We start from the raw sequence: 14,300 nt of genomic DNA on the forward strand, positions 1-14,300 counted from the left end.
CTTTTATGAACCCCCTCGTTGGACGGACAGTAAGACACGACTTAGGCATCGGCTCTGGCGACGATGATGCTTAGGCAAAATTGTATGGGGCGTATGGACCTAATTTGTTGCGTGCCATCAGGGGGCTGCTTAGGTTAGCACACAGGGGGAGGAAAAATGCTCAATTTTCTAATTAAGAAACGGCGAGAGGTTTGGTGCACTTCGCTAAATTATCTAATTGGTGACTAAATATGGGAAATAGAACCGATTAGTAGTTGCATTGGCTCAAACTTGGGAATTCGTGGTTACGACGATCGCAACCCGACTAAGGGTACATAACAAAATTATATCAGCACATGTTATTATGTTATAAGGTTTTTTCGATCATAGATTGTTATAAACTTGATGCAGGATGTTGTTAAAATAACTAAAATTATAACAAAAAGTGTTTCAATAGTAACATAAGCATAAAAAAATGTGTTTTAATTATATCAAAAAAATATCAAACTAAGTTATAATCTTTGATACAAAGTATCAAAATTATAATACTGTTCGATATACGATAATATTGTATATTATTGAAATGCGTAAGTATCTATTTAATTTTGTTAGAAAGTTGTTAAAAATGAACAAAATATATCTTGAAGGGAAATAAAACACACTATGTAATATTTTTGTTTAAATTTGTTCTGTGGATAACGAAGCCTAATAAAATTATATCACAATATGATATGCATATCATATTCTGATAAAATTTTATTTTATTTTTGTTACAAGCCTCTAGTCGGAAAATTAATGTTTTGAAATTTTTCACATTCGAAGCAAAACTACATGATTACTCGTGCTCTGATTATTACAAAACAGTTATCTTGGTCATGTTCGATTTTCTCACTATTCGATCTGGACTAGTTTTGTTCAAGAAGTTCATAAAGACTGTGATATGTGCAGAAATTCAAAAATACGTTCTACAAACAGAACCGTCATTCAATTGATGCAGTCCCGATAACAAGCTTCTTTGGACTGATTTTGAAAGAGGTGAAGGAGTGATTAACCCTTTAAACACCAATACTAACCTTATTGGCTGTCTAATTCAAGATCAATTGATAATCCTCGAATCAACTTACCGTACGTTTAGACGGGGTGCGCTTTGGAATATTTATCATTTTTTCGTAGCTTGGTGATAGAAATGATTTTATTTTTCGCTAACAGGTTGGACAAAGAATGTTTTCAATGACTTTCACAACATTTTGAAATTAAAAAAAAATCGACATACCAAATAACAAGAAGATTAAATTTATTTCAAAACTTGAATATTAACTCCCTACTTGACCAAAATCACATAAGAAGTTGTCCAAAACCCACGTGATCATTTTTTGTCTTTTTTGTTATTTTCAAATCCTCTTCTTTCCTCTTTTTTTCGCCAATTCAAAAATTTTAAAATTTGTACGAACCGTAGTCTTTGGCCAGACTTCCCCGTACTCCCCTGAATGACCACGTGGTTTATGAACGGCCCCTGAAATGATTACACATTTCTAAGAACACCAGTTAAAATAATTTAAAAAAAAAAATGTTTTTTTTTTTGTTATCAAGATAGATTTGTTCTTAAATTTTTACATATTTTGTAACAGATTGATAACAGCATTTGTTGCATTTTTGACAAAACATTTTTGAGTTTGTTGTAAACTACATCCGAAGCTATGAACAGTAGCATAATTTGAAATAATTTAGTTATTTTGTAACATCCTTAAAATACATGTAACCATTTTGTTATAATTATAATAGAATTCTATTCTTGGTGCAAATTAAGTAATAATTTTCGTTATATTTACTACTAGCAGTACATGTTTTATAACAACTGGTGATAATAAAATATCATACAAGAGAATAGCCTATAGTCTTGTTTCCTTCGTCTGTTCAGGCATGCTCTCAGTTCCATTCAGCTGTTCGTGAAAGGATTCCTGATGAATTATCTAAAAAAATAATACTGGAGGATCAAGGAACTCCAACTTCTCAAGGGCTTCAATAAATATCCTCCATGGACTACTCTAGAAAATTCTTTGGGAATGCCTCGTGCCATTTGTTAAGGAGTTCTTAGAATAATTCTTCCAGATTAAAGCGATTTCTTTAGAAATTCCTACAAAACTTACTCCAGTGATGTTCACTTCAAAAATTAACCCAACGATAGAATTCCTTCCAGGTTTTTATTTCGATTTTTTTTTTCATGAATTCTAGACTATTATTTCCTTCAGAAGATATTCAAGCAGGTTCTTTATGAATTCCTCCACTGATTTCTGTGATTTTTTCTGGAAATCGTCTAGAGATTAGTTGAAAAGATTCAACAGGGATTCGTTAATAAAGTTCGATTGAATCTCCTTGATTTTTTTTTTGCAGGATTTGTAAGCAAAAGATCATGAGTTCCCAGTTTTCATTAAATAGCCTGAACGATGACCAAACGTATCATACTACAATAATCTTTCTCCGAACAACATGCATCTTCCAGTGCAATCTATAAGAGGACGTAGACCTCTCTGCAGCTCTCTCAACACTTCGGAAGTAGTGCAGTTGTGTTTTGAACAACAGTGGTGAAAACCCTTGCTTAACGTACACAGCATCAGCGGCAAACCGTAGGATGACTGAAAGGTTCCAACTAAACATTTTTCCCAATCCATACAGTTTTCGCAAGGACGTAGTCAGAACAGCTCTTGATTGTTGGAGGATGCGTCAATCTTGTTTACGAGTCAGGGCCAGGGGGTTAGTCCCAAATCTCTTAATTTGGTATCAAACGAGAACAAGGCAGCCATCGATGGTATAAGACTAATTGTACAAAGGATTTAGTTATGGACTTATTGTATCAACAATTCCTACGCTATGTAGCTAATACTTGCTGAATTTCTTGAAAAAGTTTCCGTAAAAAAATGAGAATATATCTGGGAGTTTTTCACAGATCCTTCTAATAATAACTCCAGGGATTCTGTGAGAGATTCCTTCGGAAACCCTTTAAAAATTACTGCATAATTTCACAAGGCAATCCAATAGACATTTCTTCCGAGATACTTGTCTGTTGTTCAAGGATTTTTTCCAAGACATCGGCCAAGAATTTTTCTAGTTGATTTAAGTTTTGAAAAAATCGTAAGACTTTCTGAAGTGAAACTTGGAAGAATCCGAGAATCTGAGGAATCCGTGTAAACATCTTGGAAAAGACCGTGTATGTAAACCTTGGAAAATTCCCTTTAAAATACTCTACGTGAATTAATGAAGTTTTTAGGATATTGACTTAGAAATTATTAGAGTAGTACTCGAGGATAGCCTTAGAGATATTCTCACTTGAACTTATCGAGTTATTTGTAGAACTATTTTTGAAGAATTGTGTAGAGTAAATCATGGCGTATTTGATTAACCACGTGAAAAAGGTATCTGAATATTGGCACGAGTCCTTAGTAAAATATTTGACCTGATTTCTGAAGAAATCATTAGAATTATTTTACAGTTGAAAATTTCTACAAAGTATTCGTAAAAGAGGGTTTTTGTACAAACATTTCTGGAATAATTATTTAAGAATGTTTTAACCCATTGGGGTAATTCCTAAAACAAATCCAACGGTAATTTTGTGAGGATTCAGTACATCCTGGAAGGTTTTCTGACTGACGTTCTGGAGCAATCCTTCAAAAAGTTATTGGTAGACACTTAAGAGGAACATCACATAATCTTTGGAAGAACTCCCTGTGGATTCTATAAGCTATCCTTGGATATATTCTTGGACGAAATATTTTCCATTAGGCGTCATCCACAAATTACGTAACGCTTTAGGGGGAGGGGGGAGTAGGCTCAAGCGTTACGGCTCATACAAAAATTTATTTTTTTTTATACAAAAATCGTTACGAACGGGGGAAGGGGTCAAAAATTGCCAGTTTTAGCGTTACGTTATAAATAGATACCACCTTAGTCTTTGAATGGATTTTCATAGATAACTGTTTACTTTGTTTTCTTTGTTTACTTTGTTCACTTTGTATGTTTGACGTGACACAACATAATTGAGTTCCATTGCACACTGGGCCAGGAGCAGAATTTAGCCAGACAAAACTTCTAGCACTTAAGGAGTGCATTTTTTGGGTTGGTGTCAAAGGAGACTTATCTTGGATTTATTTGTTCCTTAATTTGACGATAAAAGTTAGTTGGGAATTTCGCCGCATAGGTGACGCTGCGATACAAACTTTTTATTACGTGTCTAAGAGCTTTCTCGTCTTCGGTAAAATTGTAGAACGGGTAAAATTACGACAAATTGTCAAACACATCAAAGTTCTAGGACTTCAAATAACAAAGTTATGATAAAAAATGTGTAAATCACTTAAATTTCACATTTTTTATACTTGTTATGTCATATATCTACGATACGAAAATTCAAAATAATCATCTTTTAGATTTAAATAGAATAGATTGAACTAATAGAATATTTATATATATATATGAAAAAAGACCACTATTTTGAATTCAAATATCTCAAATATATCAAAATGTACATCCGGCAAACTTTGACATTTGATGATATTGTTGCAATAATTTGTCTAAAAGTTAAAATATTTTAATAAAAACAAGATTTTTATTCATACAGTACATGCATGTTATCAAACTAAAGCGACGCATGGTGTTTAAAAAAAAGCATTTTGCGATTTTGAGTTGAAAAGTATGAAAAAAAGTAAAATTTTTGTGGTTTACAGTTTTTTTACCATCATTTTGTTATTTGAAGTCCTAGAACATTGGTGATTTCCACAACTTGTCGTATTTTTACACGTTCTAAAACTTTTCCGAAGACTGAAAAGCTCTAGGATGCGAAATAAAAAAGCTTGCATCACAGCGCCACCTATACGGCGAAATTCCTAACTAACTTTTACCATCAAATTAAAGAACACATAAATTCAAGATAGGTCTCCTTTGACACCAACCCGAAAAAATGCACTCCTAGAGCGCTGAAGGTTTTGTGTGGTAATTGGCCTGGCCCAGTGTTAGTATGTTCCAACAAAATTCCGATAAACATTTTCTTGCATTCATGAATGTTAATTCAATACCATCTTGGATACGGTTTAAATATAATACTGGGCAGATTCACAGTATAGTTGTTATAAATTCTTTAGCAATACTCTAAAATAATCCTTACCAAAAATATGACTGTCTCGAGACCTTGACTAGTATTATTACAAGCAGGGTTGCGATGGATCTTCTTCGCGAACGGTGATCGACGCATCTTCGCGATCCAATATTCGCCAAAATTCATTTTTCATTTTTGCGTTACGAAGAGCATCGAAAAAAGCGAACGGATGCAACGCCGAAGAACCAAAATGAACACACCGATAAGTGGCTCGCGAAGCCTTCCCACTCGTAGGATTCATTTATCCACGCGCTGTTCATTCTCGTGATTCATTGCAAGGTTGCTTCTTCTCGTAAAGTCAAGCAAACACTCTGCTGGTTGCATGGTGTACTGAGTACATGCCGACCAACAAAACCACGCTCGAAGTGCACAGCACGAGCGTGGCTGGGTGCTGCTGGCTATGGCTTGGAGAGCGACCGCCATTGAGCTAATTGCGCAACAATTTTCTGGTAATGTTTAGGTACAATTGCAACATAAAATCGATGGCATGTACCGTTTTGATTCATATTACGGACGCTTAAGGCCTCAGTGAAGCATAACTCACAAAAAAGCATGTAAAATAAATCACTAAGTATGATTCCTCCGCGTTATCGAACCTTCAAGCCCCTTAACTTTCGAATGGTGAGTGAAGATTTTGATTCCGAAACATGAATAATTTTAAACAAATAGAAATGTGTGGAACTTACATGATTCTTATTCCGGACGCTTCCCTACTTTTGCCTCATATTCCGGACACTACGATTTCAATTCCGGACAGGTGAAACAAATCATGGATAGAAAAGTCAAATCATCAAATGAAATCGTTAATCCACTAGATAGACGCCTAAGGAAGTTGGGTATTAGAAATTTTCATGGATATCTATGGAAAATGCTTGTTAAAACGAGCCTTGTAAGTGAGAACTTTTGAACAGCGAAAATTGAAACATTTCGTGTGAAATGTTTCCCATACAAAGTAGAGTGTCCGGAATTTGAAGCTGTCCGTAATATGAATCAAAACGGTATACGAATCGCAAAATGTACTGATTTTGACACTTTTAATAACTATTACAACAAAAAATGCTTTTGTTATTTTGTTGTTAAGTTTAATTAAATTTACCCAAACACTATTGAAAAAACATGAGAGGTCTGGAAGATTTCGATTGCAGGTTTTCTACCGTTTAAATAAACCAAAGTAGGTACATGCGAATCAATTTTCTTTTTCGAATTAATAAATCAATAAACCACGCGCATGATAAACACGCCTTTCATAAGCTAGGAGAAGTGGATCAACAAGGATGAATCTGTCATTCAAATACCGTTTTGATTCATATTACGGACAGCAATGATGAATTTTGAACTGAACGCGAGCCAAAAATGAACGGAGCAAGTTCAATTTTTGCACGAGAACGCAGTAAACTTTGAACTCTCGAGCCAGAGCATGCCGCTGCTCTCGAACGGCCCGTTTAGATCGCAAATCATTACAACTATAATTGAAGCATGAATTGAATGTTTTACCTGGGAAACATTTCTTGAATTGATAATACATTCAATTTTATCATAAATCAATGTGTTTTTTTTCTTACTTTAAGCACCTTAAAATCAACATTAGCATGGTGAGATGGCGTGAAATGTGTCAAAACAATCTGCGTTCACTTTTCTGCTCTCGAGGGTTCAAATTTTTGAACTGAACAATGAGCAAGCCTACTTGATCCCCCGTTCAATAAACTGAACTGGAACGCAAACTGAACGCGTTCAAATGCATCACGGACAGCTTCTTATTCCGGACACTCTACTTTGTATGGGAAACATTTCACACGAAACGTTTCAATTTTTGCCGTTCAAAAGTTCACTTTTTCGAGGCTCGTTTCAATAAGCTATTTCCATAAATATCTATGCAAAATTATAATGCCCAACTGCCATAGACGTCTCTTTAGTGGTTTAACGATTTCAATTGATGATTTGACCTTTCTAACCATGATTTTCATGAGCTGTCCGGAATTCTAATCAATGTGTCCGGAATATGAGGCAAAAGTGAGGAAGCGTCCGGAATAAGAATCATCAAAAGGCCATACATTTCGATTTATTTTAAATTATTCAAGTAGCGGAAGCGTATTCTTTACCCACCATTCGAAAGATAAAGGTTTCCTGCGCTCGATAACGTTGAGGAATTATACAGAATTATTTATTATGTATGCTCTATGCTGTGTTATACTTCCCTTAAGTGTCTTAAGGCCTTAAGTGTCCGTAATATGAATCAAAACGGTACTTGTCAAATTTCATACAAAATCTACTTTTCCTCAGCGATAAGTTCATCCCTCATTCATGCTAGGTGAACTACTTCCCCTAGCCTATGGCGCACCAGCTTGTTGCGAGCCTGCATGAAGATGATCTAAGTGAATATTTTCCTGTTCTTCGCGAAGATCAGGCAGCGTGGATCGTATTGTTCACATTACCTAGCGATGGAAAATCACCCGATGATAGCGTCGGGAGAAACAGCGATCCGAAAATGAAACACGAACGAATGAAGGGCCCGAACGGTTGTTCGTGTTTATTCGCAAATTCTGTTTTGATGCCTACGAAAATTCATCGTGCCTCGCGTTTCCGATCGCTGTTCAGCAACATTAGGCCAGGAGAAGTGGATGAACTTGTCATTCATTTTTCTGTCAATTCTCATACAAAATCTACTTTTTCTTTGACATAAATTCACTCTAGGTGAACCACTCCCCCTGGCCTATTTACAGGATCTTGAACAGGATTATCACTGGTTTTATAGTAACAGAAAATTGAACAGGATTCTTTGAAAATTATGGTTGGTATACGCATATAATACAGCACAGATATTTAAAAAAATCTTAACCATGATTCTGGAATCCTTGATACAGTTTTTGAAGATGCAAGATATCGATCAGTGCAAATCAAGGTGAAAATACTAATTCTAACCTTTGAAATCGCCACTGTTAGGAATATGAGTCATGTTCGGAATTCGAGGCGAAACGGTAATTTATTTTTTTTTATATTGGAAGAACAGTCTTAAAAAGCTTCGCAAAATTAAACTATTCAATAATATTTTGAAATGTTTCCTTAGGGATGATTGAAATAGGTACTCCAAACAAGGAGATTTGTTCCTTGTCATAGTATTTTTTTTTCATAAATATCTTTAGCGAAATCCAATATCCAATAATGCTGAGACAGCTTTCGTAAGCCTCGTGCAGAAACGTAGACAATAGTTTAATGTTTTCCAATTTCAAGATAATTCTTAAGCTTATCGTAACACTATTGAAGATTTGTATGAAGATTTTTTTAATGAGGTGGTCATAGAATTGATAAAATCCTTTGGAATGTTTTGGTATAAGGTACCGTGGGGTAAGTGGATACAGAAAAATCAATAGTTAACTTCATTGTTATGTACAGCTAACGTGAATAGTTTAACTCAAACTTTTTTCTGTGGATAACAAATAAGGGACTATTATACTTCAAATCGTCATTTATTTTGATTTTTCTGATTGTTATGTTTTGAGAATGAGAGACTTAAAAATTTGCGCCAAATGATCCACTTGCTGCACCATGGTGGGGTAAGTGGATCACCATTAAAAAAATCTGTTCTCGAAACAAATGTAGTATGATTATGTTTATTAAGAATGATATTACCCTCGCACTTGTTAGTAGTGCTAGTAATGTTACATTTTATTACTTTAAAATTAAAAAGTATCTTTATTTAATCAAAATATAATAAAAAGTATGTATATACTAGTTCATACTAATTAGAACAAAAAAAAAACAAAGAAAAGTTTGGAGAAAACTCATCCATTTATACGCATAAGTTATACAGAAGTATTGTAGGATTATTCCTAACGATATTTTCGAAAAGCACTCTTGGTTTAAAAATATTAGTTACAGACACTTTTGAATAACAAACTGAAATCCTTCTGTTTTATTTATGAATATATGTGTATCATCTGTCTAGAACAATTTATATGGTCAAATCATGTATGAGACTATGCTTTCGATTGGAAAATTAGTATATTTTGCTCTTTTACAACTCAGCTTAGATAAACCACGAAAAGTTTCGTGTGAATTTTGAAATTATTATTCTTTTTATATTTTTTTTTATACCAGAAAGGTTAAAAAAACTTTTAGGTGGGTTAATTCAAATTTTCTATGGCCAATTTAACAAATTCAAGCTGGGAATGGAACAAAATAAAGGAAAACAACATTTGCGGGTATTGAAGCTTATTAAAATTCTTCTAAGCAGTCTGCCAATAAATGATAATTATGCTTGATCCACTTACCCCACCCCACTAAAAAGTAGGGGTAAGTGTACCATGTCCAATATATTTGTATTTATTCATAAAAATGACATATTTTTCATTGTGATTCATTCAATTAGAACTGAAATGCTCACCATGTGTCGAAAGAAATAATAGAATTTGATTTTAGACAGAGATACAATGGATTTTTGATTGATGGAAAACAATTTTCAAATTAATTACTTTTTACAGCGAACAAGTTTGCTTGTGTTAGTGTACGTGTAGTACCAGTTTTGCAATAGTATCAGTGTGGGCGTAAGAATATAACCTAAAACGAAGCAATGGTGCGAAAACATTCAACATATCCAAGTGTTTAGGTTTTATATTGACAAATGATCCACTTACCCCACTGATACACTTCCCCCACTGTACCTTACTTAACATAAATTTGCCGGGGGTGCAGAAATAGAGGTTCACCAAGGGCGCCATGAAACAACGCTACGGCTCTGAAAATATGTCATGTTCTTATTCAGTGTAATAATAGAAAAATGTCACGACTTCAAGGAAAATTTGGTTAAAAAAGTATTGAAAAACTATCGAAAAACATACAAAATAAAATAAACTCATTACTTTTGTAATGTGTTGTATAGAACTGGAACTAGATGTTTATTTTTTCACAATGAAATGGACAAAACTTTTGTATGTTTTTAGGAGGTGACCTCAAAACTTGTACAGAAATGTATCTGTAAAATGAGTCATATCAGCTTCCAATAGTCCTGATTTATGCTGGTCATGTCCATGCAACTGGAACAGAAATAAATTGATCAGATGAAGTTAAGTACCCAGACAACCAGAAATTGCATGAAAGTTCATGTTACAACTCGTTTATTCATACTAATTACATCAAACTCGCAAAACACCGTTGATAAACTCGTCAGATTGATGAGCTTCCTCGCATAAAACACTTCTCTTCTGAGTTCATTTGTACATTTTGTTTCGTCCCGTACACTCGTACAAAGTTCGAATCAATCCGTAGCAGCTGTCAAATCGACATTTGTTATCATAAGTTAAGTCGCATAAGATCACAGGTTAGTTCGGTGGAATATTTATACACTTGAATTGTATGTTATTATTCATCACATAATATATGCACTAGTGTGGTACAAAATTTAGATTCTCGCTCTAGTCCACTTTTTGGATTGCATTTAGGTCCCATAACAACTGTGCAAAATTTCAGCTCGATCGGAGAAACTATATTTTAGCGCCAGCCGTTCAAAGTTTGTATGGGATTTACTATGGGAAAACTTACTTTTACAACGAAAAATCGCTAGAGGTCGCCCATTGTCCTCTATAAAATCTCTGAACATAGATAGGTATTTTAACGATGAAGAATATTGCCGAAGACCGCGAAACAATCCGACACTTGTGGAAAGTAAAACCTTGCCTTAACAACAAGCGTTTGACCTTCAAACAAATTTTCAAGACGGCTATGTTGTATGCTGTACTAATATGGACTGGTTGTTGTGATACCAGGAAGAAAGCTCTGAAGATGTTTCAATATAAAATTTTGAAAATTATACTGAATCTCCCTCCATGTTATGGTACTAATGGGCTACATAGAATATCCAATGTTCATACATTGGAACAAACGTCGAACAAAATTTTAGACTAAAATCGTTGCAATCTTAGTTTGCAACGATTTATGTTTTTTTGTTTCTTTTATTATCTTATGAGCAGGTGAAATCAACCCACCTGTAAAAATTCTGAACTGCTACGGCAAATGAAATGTAATATGTTGTTAATAGAAGCTTAATTTAGTTTTACCAAATCACCATGACAGTGTTGCCTGAATCAGAACACCTAAATATACGAAATGAATGCAATGATTGAAATGATACTAATTAAGAAAGAAAAATAAAATCTTTGAAAAACATGGACTAACTCAATGAATGGCAACAAATAGTAATATACAAAAAAGGCACTACATTTACAATGCAGAATCCTGTTAACGATATTGCCCCGTTTAATCTTAACATAATTAAACTATAAATCAAACCCTTAAACTTACCTTTTTAATTAGCAATTCACCGTAATCCTTCAGTCGGTTACTATTGCTTACGGCTTATTTACGTGTGTTGTTCAGCGTCAAAGCTCCTTTCCGTGCAAACAATTTCAGTAGTTGTTCAAGCACTGCCAATCAACTAGTTCCAACCCTCCGTTTTCCGTCTCTTCACTTCTACACGCACCTAAAACAAACTTTCAGCTTCACAGTACTTCTTTCACCACCTATAAGTGTAAGGTAAATATGGAAATTTATGACAATTCTCTGTGGCAACGGAAATCTCCTATGGACATTCCGGCACAACACACGCGCGTCTTCTTTCTTCGATACAATTGCTACACGCCCACATCGATCGTTACCACAATATCGTAAATCACGTGCGTTTCAATCTTTTCCAAGTTGCATTTCACCCACGTGCACCAAAGCCGAACGAACGAGCGATCTCTTCTGTACCACACACCGCATAATCCGAACACAAGCACGGTTCGTTACGCGTTTCTGCCTTGTTTTTTTTTTCCTCTTTTAGTTATGGTCGAAGAGTAAAACGCACAACAATTTTATTTACAATTTATAACACACAAAACATATATCATTTTCCACGTTTCTTCATTGCATTTGCCCAAGGGAGCTTTCCACCGTTCCACATGTTACATATTTTCCACCTTTATCGCATCACTGCATTTTGCAATCTTGGGACGGAGAGCGCGTCGATCGAGGATTGACTTCGTTCGACAACCGAGGAACGGACGATAATAGGATCCGATTGGTTGAGAAATTACAGATTTTGAAAATGGTTCAGGCGAAGAACCACGCGCTTTTCACTCTCAAACAAGTCAGAACCCATCTCAAATTTTTAGGTAATGAAAACTTAGAAATTTAAGATGATGACAGGATGAAGGCAAACAGGATCCAATATTTTCAAAAATAACAACAATTTTGAAAATGTTGTTTGCTCAAGTCAAGTTTTTTTTTCTAAACCAGTATATTCAAAAGCTATCTCACTAATTTGACTATAATGAAATTATGTTAAACAAAATCCTAAAGCTCTCAGAGAAAGCTTGATCATCAAGGAATTCCTAAGGTGTTCCAGCCGAAACCATCAACATAATCTTCGAAACCAGCTCTCGTTAGAAACCAGTTTCTGTGACCCACCGTCCGTCCCCAAACCATCCCATCACAAGCACGGAAGGTCACAATGTTCCGAGAGCCCAAAGAGTCCGCCCTCCTCCCTCCCTTTTATGCTGCCCGATTATGCTCCGTCACGCACACCAATACACTGTCAACCCGTTTCTTCAACCAGGAAGACTCCCCAGGTATTCAAATATGCTCACACCAGTTTCAAATCGCCAGGAGCGATGCAAGCGCTCAAAAACGCGGCTGAAAACGACAACGACGACTTCTACGTAAAACCGAGTCCGAACTGATCACCACGAATGTTGGAGATCCACTGACGAAGCCGGGCCTCGCGTTGGGGTAAGCGAAAACATGATCGGGCGTTCGGGCTCTGTTCGTGGCGGTCTCGCGGAATGGTTTTGCTTTGCTTGGCTCTCGCGAGCATTGCATTACCCACGACTTTTATGATATTGATTGATGTGCGATGATGCAGTTGATCGAATCCGCGGATTGTGTGACCAATACGATGCACCAAACGGAGAAAACTGTATACTGATGCAGATGTTAAAGAATATTCAAAAAATGAAACAAAATGGTCATGATTGACTGCTATATTATTTTTGAGGATTTCCAGTTTTCTCAAGTAATGGTAATTTTCTTATCATTTTTTTATCTTTCGGTGACTTTACTTTTAAAGATAGGCTTGTTGAACAGCGCTTAACTATACTACTTGTAGTATCTACTCAAAAAAATCCACAGAGTTGATTACACTTTTGGTATGAATAAAAAACCTTTGGAACATGAAGTACGTATACTACTTTTGAACATGAGCGTTAACTACACTGAAATCAATTTTATGAATTTTACTAAATCTATGGTAAAATTGAGAACTGCACCAACGATTTTCAACCGACTACATTAATCTGTTAACTCTACCAAGACATAGTCAACATCACTACACAAGAAAATATATTCGGTTTATTTAACCAGAGTTGCATTATTTATAACTAGCAACATTCTTGATTTGACAAGTTTGGCATTTTACTTTCGACCATACTGTGCTCATTGACGTAGGAACAGGGGGGGCCAAGGGGGCCAGGCCCCCTCCCCCAGAGTCTTCCAGGCCCCCTCCAGAATTTTGAATGAAAATATATATGAAAAAAAAAATGTATACATAATTCTAAAGTGAAGTAAAATCTTCTGAATCTATTGATAAACATTCTTCAGTAGTTACGTTCTTTTATTTTGTTCAATAATAGTGGGAAAACCTAGCTTGTCGTTCACGGCGGTTCTGAATTCGTTGAATTGTGCGACCATCGAAAAATTAACCGTCCTGCTGTCGCTCGACATCTTCGTTTCAAAATACTGTGATACTAAAAAGCGTCAGTATCCTAGAAAATAGGTTCCTTAAATTCGTATTTTCTGAGTAGGGCAAACCATACTATTTCAAATGTTCTAGCATAGTGTAGCCTTTTAACTGAATTACGATTTCCTGTGTTCTTGGAGGGTGCCCTGATCGAGGTGTCCGGTGATGATGATTGTTCCCATAAGATTTCTTTAAAGAAATTCATTGATAAAAAAGGTCTGCAAAGAAATAAATAGGTAAAATTACTAAAGGAACTTCTAAGACGTAAAATAGCTGCAATTATTGGCGAAAAACAAGGCCAAATTCAAAACATGTCTCTTCAAAGAATTTCGAACTTACCTAAGGCTTCAAAAAAAAGTAAAAAAAAAAATCGGTCATAATTTTTGATTCTAGCAATATGCTCTTTCTCTG

General features: G+C 35.2%; 1 protein-coding gene across 2 annotated transcripts in view; it reads right to left on the minus strand.

Moving 5' to 3' along the window:
* LOC5570299 (NADPH-dependent 1-acyldihydroxyacetone phosphate reductase) overlaps positions 1-12,868 on the minus strand; it is a 153,464-nt gene extending 140,596 nt beyond the window's left edge. The window contains exons 1-2 of one of the 2 annotated variants that reach the window (XM_001659010.2): positions 12,744-12,868; positions 11,417-11,634 (exon numbers count right to left, since the gene is read on the minus strand). The gene's annotated coding sequence lies outside the window, so the exon portion shown is untranslated. The remainder of the gene's footprint in view (positions 1-11,416; positions 11,635-12,743) is intronic. The other variant, XM_021849819.1, reaches the window with a different exon arrangement.
* Between the last annotated feature and the right edge of the window lie 1,432 nt (positions 12,869-14,300).

The sequence above is a fragment of the Aedes aegypti genome, chromosome 3, assembly GCF_002204515.2.
Source record: "Aedes aegypti strain LVP_AGWG chromosome 3, AaegL5.0 Primary Assembly, whole genome shotgun sequence".
NCBI lineage: Eukaryota > Metazoa > Arthropoda > Insecta > Diptera > Culicidae > Aedes > Aedes aegypti.